Genomic DNA, 18582 nt, shown 5'->3' with positions numbered 1-18582 from the left:
TGTGATAGAATTGAGGCACTTGTCAGCTCTTGCAGTCGTCGGAACTTTGTGGATGATCCGAAAATCAGATGATATGTCGCCAGAGTTATACATTCTACACACCAACGTGAATAGTGGACTTTTCTTTTTTTGCCACTGTCCGCAATGATTTTAGAAATTCTGATGGAAAGTTAGCAATCCCTACTGCCTTATTTGATTTTAAGTCTTACTAAGCTCTTTTAATTTCCGATTCTAAAACTGGATCCCCTATCTCTTCTATACAGACCTCCGTTTCTCCTTCTACCACATCAGACAAGTATTCCCCTACATAGAGACCGTCAGTATACATTTCCACCTATCCACGCTCTCTTCTGCAGTTAACGGTGGAATTCCCGTTGCGCTCTTAATATTAGCTGTCTTGCTTTTAATTACAAGGAAGGTTGTTCTGACTTTACTATATGCCAAGTTAGTTCTTCTGACAATCAATTCTTTCTCGATTTCTGCAGCCATTTCGACTTAGCTTCCCTATTCTTCCTATTTATCCCATTCCTAAGCGACTTGTATTTCTGTATTCCTGAATTTCCCTCCATATTTTTGTACTTCCTTCTTTTATCGATGAGCTGAAGTATTTCTTCTGCTACCCATGGTTACTTCGCTGTTACCTTCGTTCTACCTATGTTTTTCTTTCAAACTTCTGTGATTTCCCTTTTTAGGCACATCTATTCCTCTTCGACTGTGCTGCCTACTAAGCTATTCCTTACTGCTGTATCTATAGCCTTAGAGAACTTCAAGTGTATCTCGTTATTCCTTAGCACTTCCGTATCCAACTTCTTTGACTATTAGTTCTTCCTGACTAATCTGCGACGTCGTAAGCTGAAGACGAAGAGATTGAGAAAGTGTACGAGGATATTGAAAGGGTAATGCAGTATGTAAAGAGGCATGAAAATCTAATATCATGGGGGACTGGAATGCTGTAGTAGGGGAAGGAGTAGAAAAAAAGATTACAGGAGAATATGGGCTTGGGACAAGGAATGAGAGAGGAAAAAGACTAATTGAGTTCTGTAACAAGTTTCAGCTGATAAAGTCGCTTACAAGAAAAATATACAGAAGAATGGAAAAGAACATCGGGGATGCACTAGATGGCATGGCCTTAGAAAAGGCCGGGTGATACGGGTTGATTTCAGTTAGATTACATCATGGCCAGATAGAGATTCCATAATCAGATACTGGATTGTAAGGCGTATCCGGGAGCAGATGCACACTCTGATCACAATATAGTAGCGATGAAGAGTAGGCTGAAGCTTAAGACATTAGTCAGGAAGAATCAATACGCAAAGAAGTGAAATACGGAAGTTCTAAAGAATGATGAGATACGCTTGAAGTACTTTAAGGCTATAGCTACAGAAATAAGGAATAGCTCCGTAGGCAGTACAATTGAAGAGGAATGGACATCTCTAAAAAGGGCCATGATAGAGGTTGGGAAGGAAGACATAGGTACAAAGAAGGTAAGTGCGAAGAAACCGTGGGTAACATAATAAATACTTCAGTTGATTGATGAAAGGAGGAAGTACAAAAATGTTCTGGGAAACTCAGGAATGCAGAAATAGAGGTCGCTGAGGAATGAAATAAATAGGAAGTGCAGGGAAGCTAAGACGAAATGGCTGCAGGAAAAATGTGAAGACACCGAAAAAGAAGTGATTGTTGGAAGGACAGACTCAGCATACAGGAAAGTCAAAACATCAAAACGATTATTCACGTTGGTGTGTAGAATGTATGAGTCTGGCGCCATACCATCTGACTTTCGGAAAGCATCATCCACACAATTCCGAAGACGGCCAGAGCTGACAAGTGCGAGAATTATCGCACAATCAGCTCAACAGCTCATGCATCCAAGTTTCTTACAAGGAAAATATACAGAAGAGTGGAAAATAATATCGGGGTTGCACTAGATGACGATCAGTTTGGCTTTAGGAAAAGTAAAGGCACGAGAGAGGCAATTCTGACGTTACGGTTAGTAATGGAAGCAAGACTAAAGAAAAATCAAGACACGTTCATAAGATTTGTCGACCTGGAAAAAGTGTTCGACAGTGTAAAATGGTGCAAGATGTTCGAAAGTCTGGAAAAAGTAGGGGTAAGCTATAGGGGCAGAAGCGTCATATACAATATGTTTAACAGCCAAGAAGGAATTATAAGAGCGGACGACCAAGAACGAAGTGCTCGTATTAAAAAGCGTGTAAGGCAAGGATGTAGCCTACTGTTCAATCTGTGCATCGAGGAATCAAAGATGGAAATAAAATAAAAGTTCAGGAGTGGAATTAAAATTCAAGGTGAAAGGATATCAATAATACGATTCGCTGATGGCATGGCTATCCTGAGTGAAAGTGAATAAGAATTACATGATCTGCTGAATGGAATGAACATTCTAATGAGTACACAGTATGGACTGAGGGTAAATCGAAGAAGGACGAAGGTAATGAGAAGTAGCAGAAATGAGAACAGCGATTGAGGGTCACGATGTAGATGAAGCTAAGGAATTCTGCTACCTAGGCAGCAAGAAGGACATCAAAAGCAGACTAGCTATGGCAAGAAAGGCATTCCTGGCCAAGAGAACTCTACTAATATCAAATATAGGCCTTCATTTGAGGAAGAAATTTCTGAGAATGTACGTCTATAGTACAGCATTGTATGGTAGTAAAACATGGACTGTGGGAAAACCGGAACAGAAGAGAATCGATGCATTTGAGATGTGGTGCTACAGACGAATGTTGAAAATTAGGTGGAGTGATAAAGTAAGGAATGAGGAGGTTCTGCGCAGAATCGGAGAGGAAAGGAATATGTGGAAAACATTGATAAGGAGACGGGGCAGGATGATAGGACATCTGTTAAGGCATGAGGGAATGACTTCCATTGTACTAGAGGGAGTTGTAAGAGGGCAAAAACTGTAGACGAAGATAGAGATTGGAATACATCCAGCAAATAATTGAGGACCTAGGTTGCAAGTGCTACTCTGAGACGAAGAGGTTGGCACAGGAGAGCAATTGCTGGCGTGCCGTATCAAACCGGTCGGAAGATTCATAAAAAAAAGTCCTAAACTTCATGTACGCATCATCACAACTGCATTGTTCTATATTTGCTCCTGGGTACCCTAACTGATAACGTCCCGTATCACCCGGCCGTTTCCAAATATACCTCCGCGTCTTGTGATTCTTCTATTACTAGCTGAAATTTATTACAGAACTCAATTAGTGTTTCTCCTCTCTCATTCCTTGTCCAAAGCCTATATTCTCCCTTAACCTTTTCTTCTACTCCTTCGCCTATAACTGCATTCCTGTCCCCGATGACTATTAGATTTTCATCTACCTTTACATAACATATTACCCTTTCAATATCTTCTTATAACTTCTCTATTTCTTCATCTTTAGTGTGCGACGTCGGTATATATACTTGACCTATCATTGTCGGTTTGCTGTCGATTATGATAAGAACAGCCCTATCACTGTTCACACTGACACATTCTCTGTCCTACTTTCCTATTCATAACGAATCCTACTCCCGTTATACCATTTTCTGCTGCTGTTGTATTATCGTACAGTCATATGAACGGTAGGCCTTTTCTTCTTTCCATTTCGCTTCACTGACACCTACTACATCAGAATTGTGCCCTTGCATTTCCCTTTTTAGATTTTCTAGGTTCCACATCACGTTCAAGCTTCTGCCATTCCACGCCCCGACTCGCTCGTAGAACGTTATTTGAACGTTATCCTTTCTTTGGTTATTCAGCCTTCTTCTCGTGTCACCTATCACGTTCAAGCTTCAGTTTTTGCACGCCCCGACTCGTGGAACGTTGTTAGAACTTTATCCTTCCGTTGAGTATTCAATCTTTTTCGCTGCTGGAGATATGAATAGGGGGTCTATTTCGGAATCTCTGGCTGATGGATAGATCGTCACGACAGGATTTCAATTACAGGCCACACGTCCGGTGGATACACGTTATGTGTCTTTTATGCAGTGGTTTCCATTGCCTTCTGCATCTTCATGCCGTTGATCATTGCTGGTTCTTCCGCAATTAGGGGCATTTTCTGACCCTAATGACAAGAATGCGCCCTGAACCTGTGTCCACTCCTCCATCCTCTTTGACAAGACCGTTGGCAGAATGAGGCAGACTTCTTATGCCGGAAGTCTTGGGCCGCAAATGCTGAATTTTATTCAAAGTTTAAGAGGCGACGGAGTTCGAACACGGGACCGAGGACGTTTTGATTAATGATCAAAGGCGCTGCCCACAAACCATGGGTGCTTCTAAAGCTACCGGGCCGTATTTGGTGAATTCCATATTTATAGTTGCTCACTGCACAAATATGTAGTTTCAAAGCTACAGCACGTTATAGATCTATCCTACAGACGCACTTTTCTCGGTTTGTTGTACTACAGTGCCTGAAGGTCCGGTACCGATATACTGCATAAAAATTTAAACTTCTTGAATTGGGACAGTCTCTAATGCCAAAACAATCACCCTTAAAACGAGAAAATCATTTTCTTGCTGAGCTCCTCCATTGACGTTATCTCCATACACGACGCAAATGTTTCTGGCTGCCTCTGATGCTTCACTCATCTATTGAATTCGAACAAAAGAATATCTCCGGAATGTTTGGTACTCCATTTTCTGGCGTCACACCTCCACTCACTATTTACAAAAGATGAAATGACAATATGTGAACTGAAATAGCAACAGTGAAGTAAAAAATAAGAAATGACAATCGATAAGTAGACTCATAGCAACCAGTATACCAACATACAAAATAAAAACATTGTGAACTTATGCACCAGCCTAGTATGTTTTTATGGTTTGATATTTTTGTTGTAGGTGTGCGGTATATGTGTATAATTGTGTATTTCTTGTTTGCCGAAATTGGTGTTAATGAATTTTTGGCTTGTGTTAGTGATTGGTAATTATGTTGGATTGTGATTGTAAGGTAACATGAAGTTCGTTTTACTTTATTTAGCTATATAAGTCAACGAAGTATTAGCTACTGAATTCTTATGTCGGATCACATATTTAGTTTAGCTATATAGGTAAAATAAACTTTTTGATAGCGGTTCTGGGCGCTGGAGCTGCAAGTGGGTTCGTGGTATGGTGAACGTGGCTTGAGCTTGCCACCTTCATTAGGGAGACCGCTTGTGGTTTACGTGTATTTTACGGCTCCTGTCCCTCCATTTAAGGACAGATGGCCGTCCGGGCGTCCTGTGTGTTAACGGAATGACGTGATCAGTGGAGAGAGATATTAAATGCATATTTCAAGTACTGTAATATGCTAATTTTTATCATCTGTCATCGGCAAAATTAGTGGAATTTTCCATCGTAATGGGATGCTGCTTGAGCGTTAGCCAGGGGCGTTTGAGACCCGTCAAGAGCTTCCTGTTGCCTCCAACGTGGTGTTTCCGGAGCGAGCTGGAGCAGCTCCTCAAGCATCCTGACAACCAAGACAGCGTGAGCCTGGTGCCTGCTTTAGCTGTATGAAAGCCGAAGCATTGGTGCTTTTATTACATTTTTGACGTCTACACAAAAAAGAACTTTTATTGAAATGGACGCTGGTGCCACAGAAGTCTATGTTCTTATTGTTTTTTTTGTAATCCTTCAACTCTTTTGTATGAATATCCGTTGATAATAAACCGTACAAATTAAACAAATTTATAATGGGATGATATTCAACTTTATACATTTAAACAAATGAACGAACATTAGAAAGCTATAAAAGAAAACTTATTTCTATTTATGTCATTTTGCATCTGTGTAGCACTTCGTTTTGCTGCCATTATGCTCAACGAGCATCTTGTCAGACGACTTTGATCCATTAACAGAATTCTCTTACGACCGACATGCGTCGTTTTTTTTTTTTTTAGTACTGGTAAACTGTAAACTGATAATGTCTGGCTTTCGAATTTACTTAACACTTATGACACAGCCGGCTGATTCAACTGGCTCTGAGCACTATGGGACTGAACTTCTGAGGTAATCAGTCCCCTAGAACTTAGAACTACTTAAATATAACTAACCTAAAGACATCACACACATCCATGCCCGCGGCAGGATTCGAACCTGCGACCGTAGCGGTCGCGCGGTTCCAGACTGTAGCGCCTAGAGCCGCTCGGCCACTCAGGCCGCCGACACAGCCGTATTTTTGACTTTGTTCAGCTTTAATTTCTCAGTAAGAATTCATTTTTGGCATGAATTTGCAACGTAATTCTACCAACTTTCGCAGTAATGTCCTAATGTTAACTGTAGAGTAATTCTGCCTTACGCAATCTAGATTTGACTTTGCTTTACCCTGTGATGGTTCAGCACTTTCTGTGCTTTCTATAGTGAATTTTTGTTTATCGCTCAGTCTCACATGACGCGATCAGTTATTTTTGTGCTTGTAGTTCTATATCGATCACACATTCTACGGCCTGTCATAGTTTATCATGCTGTTGTCTTGCTTCCTGTTGTTTTACTTGTTTACACTTCCTTCCTTCGGCGTTTTACTTTTAACTGTTATACATTTTATTTATTTAATCACAAAATACAAGGTTCAAAAATGGTTCAAATGGCTCGGAGCACTATGGGACTTAACATCTGTGGTCATCAGTCCCCTAGAACTTAGAACTACTTAAACCTAACTAACCTAAGGACATAACACAACACCCAGCCATCACGAGGCAGAGAAAATTCCTGACCCCGCCGGGAATCGAACCCGGGAAGGGCGTGGGGAGCGAGAACGCTACCGCACGACCACGAGATGTGGGCCAAAATACAACGTTCCTACCAGCTCAAACGATATCCAAAGAATTATTACTTTCTATAATTATAATTGAACTCTGGTGGGTACTTTACATTCTTCACCATCTTCTGTGGAACAAACTAATCTAGCACGTGGCGTACAGTATTTCTAAACTTCGGTCGTAGAGCGCCCGCTTTCTACTCTACAATACTGGATGTTTGGTATTGGCTGCATAAGCACTTAACGAGTTTTTTGTCAGTCTGTTAAGGAGACATAGCGTCCTATCTTTCTTAACCTTTCGTTTAACAATAGTTATCAATGATGCACTTATATTTTGTGATAGCTGATTCCTTTCTCTATTTTCACTGAACTGAGGGATGTCTGGACATCCTATGTTATATAAGTGTCGGTATGATAAAAGAGTCGACGAAAAAGGGAAATACAGTTGTGTGTTGTAGGAGACAGTCGATTACGTTCTCAACATAGAAGCCATTTATGTCTCCATAGTACTGAGACAAACCAGAACAGCAGTAATGTAAAGCATCAGTTTAACACATTTGCTGCCGGATCTGAATTACCCAGGGCTATGTACCGGACCAAGACCTTTTTCAGGTGCGTATAACTGTTAGACACATGGCCTGCGAAGTTAATTTCTTCAGCATCTTTCCCGCTAAGCTATGTCTGCACGAATTATGCACAAACTTTAATAATAAATCAAGACTCCTTTCAGCATTTCAGACGAATTACTTTTTTTTGGAAGAATAGTACAAAAAATAAATTTTGAATATTTAATACCTCAACAGGCTGGTTTACACGTTCACAGCAGATGTGACAACGAATTTGAATTAATGCCAAATGCATGAAGTTATTACTCGGACAACCCTTTCAGTTTGTGATGATTTGCTTTGATTTCTTCTTAACTTCAGCTCGACCAAATTTTTGAGACTATCTTCAGTAACATGATGTGCATCTGTTCCTCTTGCTGCCGGTTTCTTGCTTGACATTGCTCAGTGAACTTGATGTTCCTCTTGTTCCTGGTGACTTCCATCTTCCGGATTTCCAGTTTTATCAATATAAATGCAACTTTCTCTCGAAATTCACTTACGTGCATGTTTTTATCAGTTCCTTACTTGTAGTACCTTGAGCACTGACCACTGGCATATTTGTGCGGAGCTCCAATGCAGTTCATTTCACACATTTCACACATTTCGTAAAGCTAAGGCATGAGATGCCATTTGATCTGACACATCTATGACGGATTTTGCAGCCCGTGGATGGTGTTTTGGTTGCTCCTTTTTTGAGGTGCTTGCTACCATTTCTTGAACTTCCTTCGAGGTCGGAAACAAGACGTCTCCCTTGTCCTCCCATTTTCCTACAACATTTTTTGTGTTACATTGCATAGATATTTCACCTTTCCTGACCTTTTCTTTCACTATGATCGTTGGGTTGTACATTCTGTTATGTCTCAATGTATCAACGAGTTGGGCTGAATGTATGTTCAGCTTACAGGCTAAGGCGACGCTTGTGTTGTAATTGACGATGTACAGAGTGCGTCCGACATTCAACAATGGATCCATGAATTCCATCACCACACGAGAAGACACTTCATGATCAATATCCTTTCCAGCATACATTTTTTCTTGCCAGCTGAACGCGCAGCTTGAAAAATAGCTTGAGAAATTGTTTATTTCGTTTACCTGAAATATACTGGCGGGACTCCAGCCTTCCTGTAAAACGCACTGTAGTTCATCAGTGTACACTTTCTCATCAGGGCAATACAATTTGTGAAATATACAGTTTATTAGATTAGCTAATAGTAAAAATAAGTACGATTGGCCTTTGATTGTGTCACTGTTGACCCAAAAAACTAGTATACTCAAAAGAACTTCAAACCTGTTGCAGGGCAAAACCTTATTTAGTTCGATGTGAGGTCGGCCAGTTATGCAAAACACCGTTTTTTCTCAGTACCCAAACATACAACAGCCTCAAATAGCACTTTCTGCCTGTCCTAGTGATGACTAGGACAAAGATATTGCAACGTGAAAAGCGAAGGATTCTTCAGTGCTTGTTGGAAAAAGCGTGCTGGACTCAAAACCATAAATTAGCTACCCCTTTGTGAACCCTTAAGTGATAATAATTCAGAATAATTAACCTAAATGACAAGAATATATCGAATTAATCATTTGTAAATGCGCGTTAATTCATAAACGCTTCTCCTCTTGTGCCCTTTTAACCCTTTTCGTAAATGGTACGGATCATTCTGTGTAATGCCTAGGAATTGTATAGAATGCCTAGGAAAAGTATGTAACACTTTCACAAAAAAATTACATTTGATAGTTTGTCCAAAACCATCGGAAATTCTATATATTACCTAGGCTTTCTATAGAATACCAGGATTTCACACAATGCCTGTAACATAAAAACCTACTGCTACATTTGCGTTCTTCCGTGGTAGACCCATAACGCTGCTTAAGTATCACTGTGGACTGAACGTAGACGTTTAATGTTTCGAAGCCGAAAGCGAGTATTATCCTGCTAATTCTTGACAATTTGGGATACTGTGTTTTATTAAAAGAGCCTTTTTGGTAGCGTTATCGTGATATGTTGTAATTACATAATTAGTATTAGCACAATGTATAGTAATTAGGGCTTTGTTCTTAGTTTATTGAACACAGCATATGAGCAGAAGAGATAAATAAATCGGCAGCAATATAGTCTTGCACATTATCTAAAACACTCTCACAATGGTTGGATTGTTTTTTTCGCCTTCACATCTACAGACAATAATATGTCGTAGCACCTTTGTCTCCTTACAAGTTATGCTGCATTAATAGACAGTAAAGCTGTGCGATTTAGTATAACAACAAGGCGAGAGGTATCGCGAATTCTGTCACCGACTGTGCATTTATCACTGACGATACAAAACTTGTGTGAACTCCTAAGGTACAAATGGCTCTGAGCACTATGCGACTTAACTTCTGAGGTCATCAGTCGCCTAGAACTTAAAACTAATTAAACCTAACTAACCTAAGGACATCACACACATCCATGCCAAAGGCAGGATTCGAACCTGCGACCGTAGCGGTCGTTCAACTCCAGACTGTAGCGCCTAGAACCGCACGTCCACTCCGGCCGGCAATTCCTAAGGGATCAAACTGCTGAGGCCATTGGTCCCTAGACTTACACACTACTTAAACTAACTTAAAGTAACTTATGCTAAGAGCAACACACACACCCATGCCCGAGGAAGGACTCGAACCTCCTGACAATATAGTTAGTAATTAGTTGCTCGGCATAACGATTCCTGTCTGTGAAAATTATTTCAAAACTTGGTCATCAAATAAACAATCGATTAAAATTCAGTTCATCACATCTTCCAGTCGTTTTCGTCTTCATATGAGCAGCAATTCCCTCATTACAAGTTGTGGTTAAGTCATTCATATTTCCAGTTACATCATGCCAAGTAACTTAGGAAACGTATCAGGGAGGCATATTTTATGAATCCTCAACAGTTGCTGTTTTTCTTTTCCTCGGTCACCTTCATCAGAATCGTCGGAACCACGATCGCAACTCTCGGGACAGTATTTAGGATCAATATCAGATACTTCGCCAGACAAACTAGCCTCAATGTCGCTGAATTCGCTTTTCTCATCCAGCCAAACCGGAATTGTCTTCGTGTTGGATATTGTCACAAACTTAAACAAGTTCAATCTTCACCCAAACACGACTTCAAACACACATTATTCTTAGCATTGTTGCCGCACGAGTCACCGCGAGTGTAACCAGAGTTTGTAAGCGCAAGGAAACAGTTGTCTGCATGGCAGACTACAAGAGTCAACTGTCAGACTGTCCGTCAACTAATTTCGAAGCCTATCCTGGAGGCCATGGTAACTGTATATTCGTTTGAATTCATAGGATCTCTGTATACGAATTATAAACACGGCCCGGAATATGTCTATCAATTTGATGCACATGGCCTTCCAAGGAAGTGAACTTATGTATGAATCTGATATACATAGAAGCCAACGTGTTAAGTTATTTTGTGTCGAACAACGTAGCAGAGCTCCAAGGAAACAGGTCTCTTATGTAAACACAGCTGTCCCCTTCTTCCACGCGTAATTATCTGTTATATCAAACGGAAAATTACCGCAGGAATCACAGGAAGAATTAAATTGTGTCTGAACCATCACTTACAGCTCTTTAAAGATCTACAGCCTAGCGCACAGAACGATAGTTGACGAGATTACGAGTTAAGCCAGATTCGAATAGTACCAACATGCGGGATTAACGATCGTTCCTCTAAACAACCGACAAACTGGTAGTGGCGTGCAAACGTTTTGCTCACAATCCACTTACGTGAAAATGGAGAGACCGTATGTCTCAAATCACAACACAACACTCGAACAGGAAAACTTTAATTTAAACATTTCCTCAATCTTCTGTATCCGGACCCAGGTAAATGATAACAGTTCTGTCACCAATCGGCGCAAACTCCAGGAAGGACCCTTTGTTGAGAAACCTGTCACTCAAGTGTACCAGTACAGATACCACAAGAGTGCTTTATATGAATCTCTCCAAGTAAAGTGAGCGTTTGCCGAAAGCTTGGTGTGAACATCGCAGAGCGATATTTGGTAGATCCAAATGGAAGTGGTTTATAGCTGCCTCCCTCCTACATGCGAATCACTCATCCAGGCAGATAAGGTGACCTCCAAGAGACCCCGAGGTGTAGGTTGATTAGGAATAGGCGATTATTTGTAGTTAATCAAGTAATCGTAATTAATCAAATAATTTATTATCGGTCTACTGACAATTCTTCCATGTTAATTAATTTTACATAATCTCTTATGTTTACGATTAGTTAATTGAATATAACCCTTACATGAACAAACTCTTTCCGTTTTACAAGCCGTGTCATTCAAAATGAATCACCACTACCGGTTACTACAGAAAACGATTTGTGGATTATTCCCAAGTATCAGTACAGCAGGAACAGAGTTGCACCACAGCAATAGCAGTTAGGCAGAATTCAGTATGTGAAATTCTATTCCGTTTGCACCAACATGCCGGCCGCTGTGGTCTAGCGGTTCTAGGCACTCAGTCCGGAACCGCGTGACTGTTACGGTCGCAGGTTCGAATCCTGCCTCGGGCATGGATGTGTGTGATGTCCTTAGGTTAGTTAGGTTTAAGTAGTTCTAAATCCTAGGGGACTGATGGCCACAGACGTTAAGTCCCATAGTGCTCAGAGCCATTTGAACCATTTTTTTGCACCATCCTGTAATCAACGGAAAATAATCTCCTCTGCAGTTCTTGAAAGACAACGAGGCAGTATATTCTATTTTTCACAGCGTTGCTCATAAACATCCGGGAATAGTGCCATCCTCTGTTCCTTCTGAAAGTCTGTTTTTTAAGACAGGGAAACCGCAACAGTTGGCTGTTCGAGACTCAACAGAAATAGGTTATGTAAATTAATGTTCCTTAGTCCATTTACTGAAAAATTTCGACACTTGTAAGCATGTTCAGTAAAGTATATGTGTTTAAAGTAACGATACTAATTAACTTTACTCGGTAATAAATGTTAAATAGGTACATAATTTCTGATGAAAATAAAGAAGATAGTAATTATGTATTTGAAAGTCGGGTATGTAAAGAGAAATGGAAGTGTGATACTATCTTTTTTTGTACAACTAAACCTTTTTTTTTAAGTGTTATTTTTGGGGAATTCTTTGTAAATCTAAAAGACTGTCAAAACAATGATCAAATAATCGATTATTAGAAACCAACTAATGATTGATTAATTGGTTTGCTTAAATAATCGGAAAGACAAATTCGTAGACTCTTACTCAATCACTCATCCCTAAGGTTCATTCATCTATCCAGAAAAGGGATTCTTCCTTTGCACACTATGACCCATTTCCTGGTGGTGTGTGAGAGTTCTGCCTTAAGTGTAGGCATCTCATGTGCAGAAAAAAAAACAGAACACCTTTAACGACTAGAAGTAGGACGTCCATTTTCAGAAGATATGTACATTAGTATGTTCTGCAGAAATGATTAGCAGTTCAGTTATCTCGGTTGAGCACGTGTCCTGTTGCCTAGCATGCTCAGGGTCCGCCATGGGCCCTGGTAACTTGTTGCATGCGTGATGTTATCAACGCGTATAAGGCGCGAATGGCGTCCTGTGGTATAGCTAACCATGTTGCATTCACCTGGTTCCGAAGTTCATCTGTGGTGGTTGGCATTGACCCAGTGCGCTGTGACCGTCGTTCCACCATATCCGACACATTTTCTATTGGCGACAAGTCCGGCGATCTGGCGGGCCAGGGCAAAAGGCTGACATCCTGTGACACCGAGAAGGCACGTGTGCGTGCAGCAACTTGTGGTCGAGCACTGTTTTGCTGAACAATGGTGTTTGGGGTGTAGTGCAGAAAGGATATGGTTACGGGTCGCAGGATGTAGGTCACAGTGCCCTGGACCAGCACCAACTGTGATTTGTGGTTCCATCCGACAGCATCCCACACCATAAGACCTTGATTTGGCGCTGTATGTCTTGTGCGAATGGAGCCACTGTGATGCCGCTCAGCAGACCGACCTGTCTGCTGCAAACCAAAATGCGGCCATCATTTTCAAAGAAACAGAACCCGGATTCGTCAGAAAACACTATCTGATGCCATTCCTATCCCCAGTGACGTCGTTTCATACACCGTTGCCGTCTAGGATGTTTCTGCACACCATTGCCGTCTAGCATGCTTCTACACACTTGTCAAAGGTAGGCGGAGAAGTGGACGACGCGCATGTCATGCCACAATAAACCGCGACGGACTGTCACCCCTGACATTCTAACATGTGTTCCACTGTTCCACTTTTGCGCCAGGCCAGAGGCGGACGCAGATCTGTGCTGCAATGCCATTCGGATGAGATGTCGATGTTCTTCCGTGAACCATAAAGCATACCCATTGCACTGCCGAGATACTTTTCCCCAGACGAACAGTAATTTCCTGGATGGACACCACATTCTCTCACGCTAATAGTGCGCCCTCTCTCAGACTCACTAACTTGACAGTACGATTCTCGCCTACGTCTGCGAGCCATCCCGCACGTCTGCTGATGTCGCACTGATCCATTACCGGAGGTTCCATGCGACAACGAGAGCCGCAGACACATTTTATCGGTAGGTGGTGTTGCACCGCTATATCAGTGTTGACCTTGAATCCGCAGGTCGATGGTTCAAATGCTAATCGTTTCTGCAGATCATACTAACGTACACGTCCAGTGAGTATAAACGTCGTGTCTCTAGTCGTTCAAGGTGTTCTGTCTTTTTACTGAGCGTGAATGTATATACACTCCTGGAAATGGAAAAAAGAACACATTGACACCGGTGTGTCAGACCCACCATACTTGCTCCGGACACTGCGAGAGGGCTGTACAAGCAATGATCACACGCACGGTACAGCGGACACACCAGGAACCGCGGTGTAGGCCGTCGAATGGCGCTAGCTGCGCAGCATTTGTGCACCGCCGCCGCCAGTGTCAGCCAGTTTGCCGTGGCATACGGAGCTCCATCGCAGTCTTTAACACTGGTAGCATGCCGCGACAGCGTGGACGTGAACCGTATGTGCAGTTGACGGACTTTGAGCGAGGGCGTATAGTGGGCATGCGGTTGCTCAACACGTGGGGCGTGAGGTCTCCACAGTACACCGATGTTGTCGCCAGTGGTCGGCGGAAGGTGCACGTGCCCGTCGACCTGGGACCCGACCGCAGCGACGCACGGATGCACGCCAAGACCGTAGGATCCTACACAGTGCCGTAGGGGACCGCACCGCCACTTCCCAGCAAATTAGGGACACTGTTGCTCCTGGGGTATCGGCGAGGACTATTCGCAACCGTCTCCATGAAGCTGGGCTATGGTCCCGCACAAGGTTAGGCCGTCTTCCGCTCACGCCCCAACATCGTGCAGCCCGCCTACAGTGGTGTCGCGACAGGCGTGAATGGAGGGACGAATGGAGACGTGTCGTCTTCAGCGATGAGAGTCGCTTCTGCCTTGGTGCCAATGATGGTCGTATGCGTGTTTGGCGCCGTGCAGGTGAGCGCTACAATCAGGACTGCATACGACCGAGGCACACAGAGCCAACACTCGGCATCATGGTGTGGGGAGCGATCTCCTACACTGGCCGTACACCTCTGGTGATCGTCGAGGGGACACTGAATAGTGCACGGTACATCCAAACCGTCATCGAACCCATCGTTCTACCATTCCTAGACCGGCAAGGGAATTTGTTGTTCCAACAGGACAATGCACGTCCGCATGTATCCTGTGCCACCCAACGTGCTCTAGAAGGTGTAAGTCAACTAACCTGGCCAGCAAGATCTCCGGATCTGTCCCCCATTGAGCATGTTTGGGACTGGATGAAGCGTCGTCTCACGCGGTCTGCACGTCCAGCACGAACGCTGGTCCAACTGAGGCGCCAGGTGGAAATGGCATGGCAAGCCGTTCCACAGGACTACATCCAGCATCTCTACGATCGTCTTCATGGGAGAATAGCAGCCTGCATTGCTGCGAAAGGTTGATATACACTGTACTAGTGCCGACATTGTGCATGCTCTGTTGCCTGTGTCTATGTGCCTGTGGTTCTGTCAGTGTGATCATGTGATGTATCTGACCCCATGAATGTGTCAATAAAGTTTACCCTTCCTGGGACAATGAATTCACGGTCTTCTTATTTCAGTTTCCAGGAGTGTACACTACTGGCCTTTAAAATTGCTACACCACGAAGATGACGTGATACAGACGCGAAATTTAACCGACAGAAAGAAGATGCTGTGACATGCAAATGATTAGCTTTTCAGAGCAACAACCATCTGCACGAACAGTTCGACGACGTTTGCAGCAGCATAGACTATCAGCTCTGAGACCATGGCTGCGGTTACCCTTGACGCTGCATCACAGGCAGGAGCGCCTGCGATGGTGTACTCAACGACGAACCTGGGTGCACGAATGGCAAAACGTCATTTTCTCGGATGAATCCAGGTTCTCTTTACAGCGTCATGATGGTCGCATCCGTATTTGGCGTCATCGCCGTGAACGCACATTGGAAGCGAGTACTCGTCATCGCCACACTGGCGTATCACCCAGCGCAATGGTATGGGGTGCCATTGGTTACAATTCACGGTCACCTCTTGTTCGCATTGACGGCAATTTTAACAGTGGACGTGACATTTCAGATGTGTTACGACCTGTAGCTCTACCCTTCATTAGATGCCTGCGAAAGCCTACATTTCAGCAGGATAATGCACGGGCCTTTCTGGATACAGAAAATCTTAAACTGCTGCCCTGACCAGCACATTCTTCAGATCTCTCACCAATTGAAACCGTCTGGTCAATGGTGACCGAAGAACCGGCTCGTCACAATACGCCAGTCACTACTCTTGATGAACTGTGGTATCGTGTTGAAGCTGCATGGCAGCTGTACCTGTACACGCCATCGAAGTTCTGTTTGACTCAATGCCCAGGCGTATCAAGGCCGTTATTACGGGTACTGATTTCTTGCGATCTATGCACCCAAACTGCGTGAAAATGTAATCACATGTCAGTTCTAGTATAATATATTTGTCCAATGAATACTCCTTTATCATCTGCGTTTCTTCTTGGTGTAGCAATTTTAATGGCCAGTAGTGTATTCATTTCTGTGTGTGTGATGTGCGGTTCACAGTGAAGCGATGCGATATGCAATACGCTACGCGATACGATGCGAAGCAACCCGAATCGGTGGAGTGCACAGAACTGCAGTTGAAGCGACTTAACTGGGACGGCAGCAGTACGACACCGACACGTATCCCTATCGTATAGACCGGCGCAACATGTTGTGGTGATCGCTCACACAAGTGGCATCGCACTATACGCGGGGAGTGAAATTTCAAATCATCCGATTTAACTAAAAAAATTATTTTTTGTAGATGAAGCAAAGCTACACGCGTCTCTGTAATTAGTTTCTCAGTAAAGCTTTTACTTTTCGCGTAAAAGAAATAAAAACCACAGTTTTGGGAATCGCGCACCTTCTTTGCTACGAAGTCCTTCTGTTCGGTTTTGAGGCAACTATCTAGTAAAAAACTTTATTTCCGCATCTTATAGCCACATATGTCAGCTTGATAGTGAACTGGTTTTCTTTTCGTTATTGCCTGCAACTACTGCTATAGTTCAAAGTAAAGTACGTTATCCTGCACATTCAGAAAAGTTTGCAGTAGTCACTGGCCACTTCACGTTTGGTGCATTTTATGGCTTCTTTACTAAAATATCGAAATTGTTTTTAGCGCTGGATGGAAAGCCGTACTTCTTTTCGGTCTTGAGTAAATATGCTGTACATTTGGCGTCTGGCGAAGAGCTGAAACGGAGCTATCGCGTGTTGCTGCCATATCGCTGCCTATCTCGCCAGTGGGGACAGCGCCTAGTTGGCTCCCCTGTATCTCTCGGCGGCCTCACTGTACTCTCACCGATTCAGCCACACCATTTCTGACACTGCTTGTCAGCAATCAGATAAACGATTATTAAAAAAAATTGTTGAGAACATTTGTCTTGGGGAACAGCGGTTCTGTTATTACTTTAAAATGAGCATACACAGTCTAGATCGCAAGAAACTTTTTTGTTGTTGAGTTTACTGATTTCAATCTGTTTTATACCATCTTCATAGCTCATACTACGTGGCGGTGAACGGAGCAGGCTTTTCGATTCCACGAGTCGTAACGCCTGCTCCGTTCACTGCCACCACCTACCGTCATGGTATGAGGTCTGAAGATGGTCTTAAACAGACCGAAACCAGTAAGGTCAAAATAAAAAAGAAAGAAGGAAAGTACTTGCGGTCGAGATTGTTTATGTTCTTCTTGGAATAGTATTTAAAAAGATGTTTGTGGCGATCATTGTTGTGTACGTTACTCCAGACGTTAGAGTAGGTTGAACCTGTAATTATGTTGGGTAATGATGTCAGTATCTCGCTAGACAACAGAGCGTTGTCTCCTCTGTCAAACACACTGCTCTAGTGCATTTTCACATTCATCACTTCTAATGTTGTAACTGTCATCCTCACTTCTGATTGTTTCTCCAAGTGTTACACCTTGGTCACAGGGTTCATTCGAGTATGTCTCACCATATGGCATTATATATTTTAAATATTTTAATTCTGTGGCCAGATATCCTCCACATCGTCACAGAGTCAGTTAAGGCAAGGGAGGAAAGTTGTGAGCACCTTATGTTTGAAAAAAAAAAAAAAGAAAATTATGTTCAAATATGTGTGAAATCTTATGGAACTTAAGTGCTAAGGTCATCAGTCCCTAAGCTTACACACTACTTAACCTAAATTATCCTAAGGACAAACACACACACCCATGCCCGAGGGAGGACTCAAACCTCCGCCGGGACCAGGCTCACTGCCCGTGACTGCAGCGCCCTAGACCGCTCGGCTAATCCCGCGCGACCCTTTATGTTTGTAAATCGTGTTAACTTTGTTACTGTGTTTTAACAGTTTGTATATCACTTTTTTGATACTGAATTTGCGAACGAACTCAACATTTACGTAAACGATGTGGGAAAACAGCCTCAAAATCGAGTTACGCCGTCTGGTGTACCAGACGTATGGTGATCAATGCAGTATACTGATTTGACCTGGCCGGCCGGTGTGGCCGTGCGGTTCTAAGCGCTTCAGTTTGGAACCGCGTGACCGCTACGGTCGCAGGTTCGAATCCTGCCTCGGGCATGGACGCGTGTGATGTCCTTAGGTTAGTTAGGTTTAAGTAGTTATAAGTTCTAGGGGACTGATGACCTCAGAAGTTAAGTCCCATAGTGCTCAGAGCCATTTGAACAATT

At 42.9% G+C, this 18582-nt stretch overlaps 1 protein-coding gene across 1 annotated transcript in view; it reads left to right on the top strand.

Moving 5' to 3' along the window:
* LOC126355462 (protein enabled homolog) overlaps positions 1 to 18582 on the top strand; it is a 501028-nt gene that overhangs the window by 481295 nt on the left and 1151 nt on the right. The window lies entirely within an intron of this gene.

Source organism: Schistocerca gregaria, chromosome 3, assembly GCF_023897955.1.
Source record: "Schistocerca gregaria isolate iqSchGreg1 chromosome 3, iqSchGreg1.2, whole genome shotgun sequence".
In the NCBI taxonomy this organism is placed as follows: Eukaryota; Metazoa; Arthropoda; class Insecta; order Orthoptera; family Acrididae; genus Schistocerca; species Schistocerca gregaria.
The sequence above is the reverse complement of the archived record's forward strand: the minus strand, read 5'-3'. Positions and strand labels throughout refer to the sequence as shown.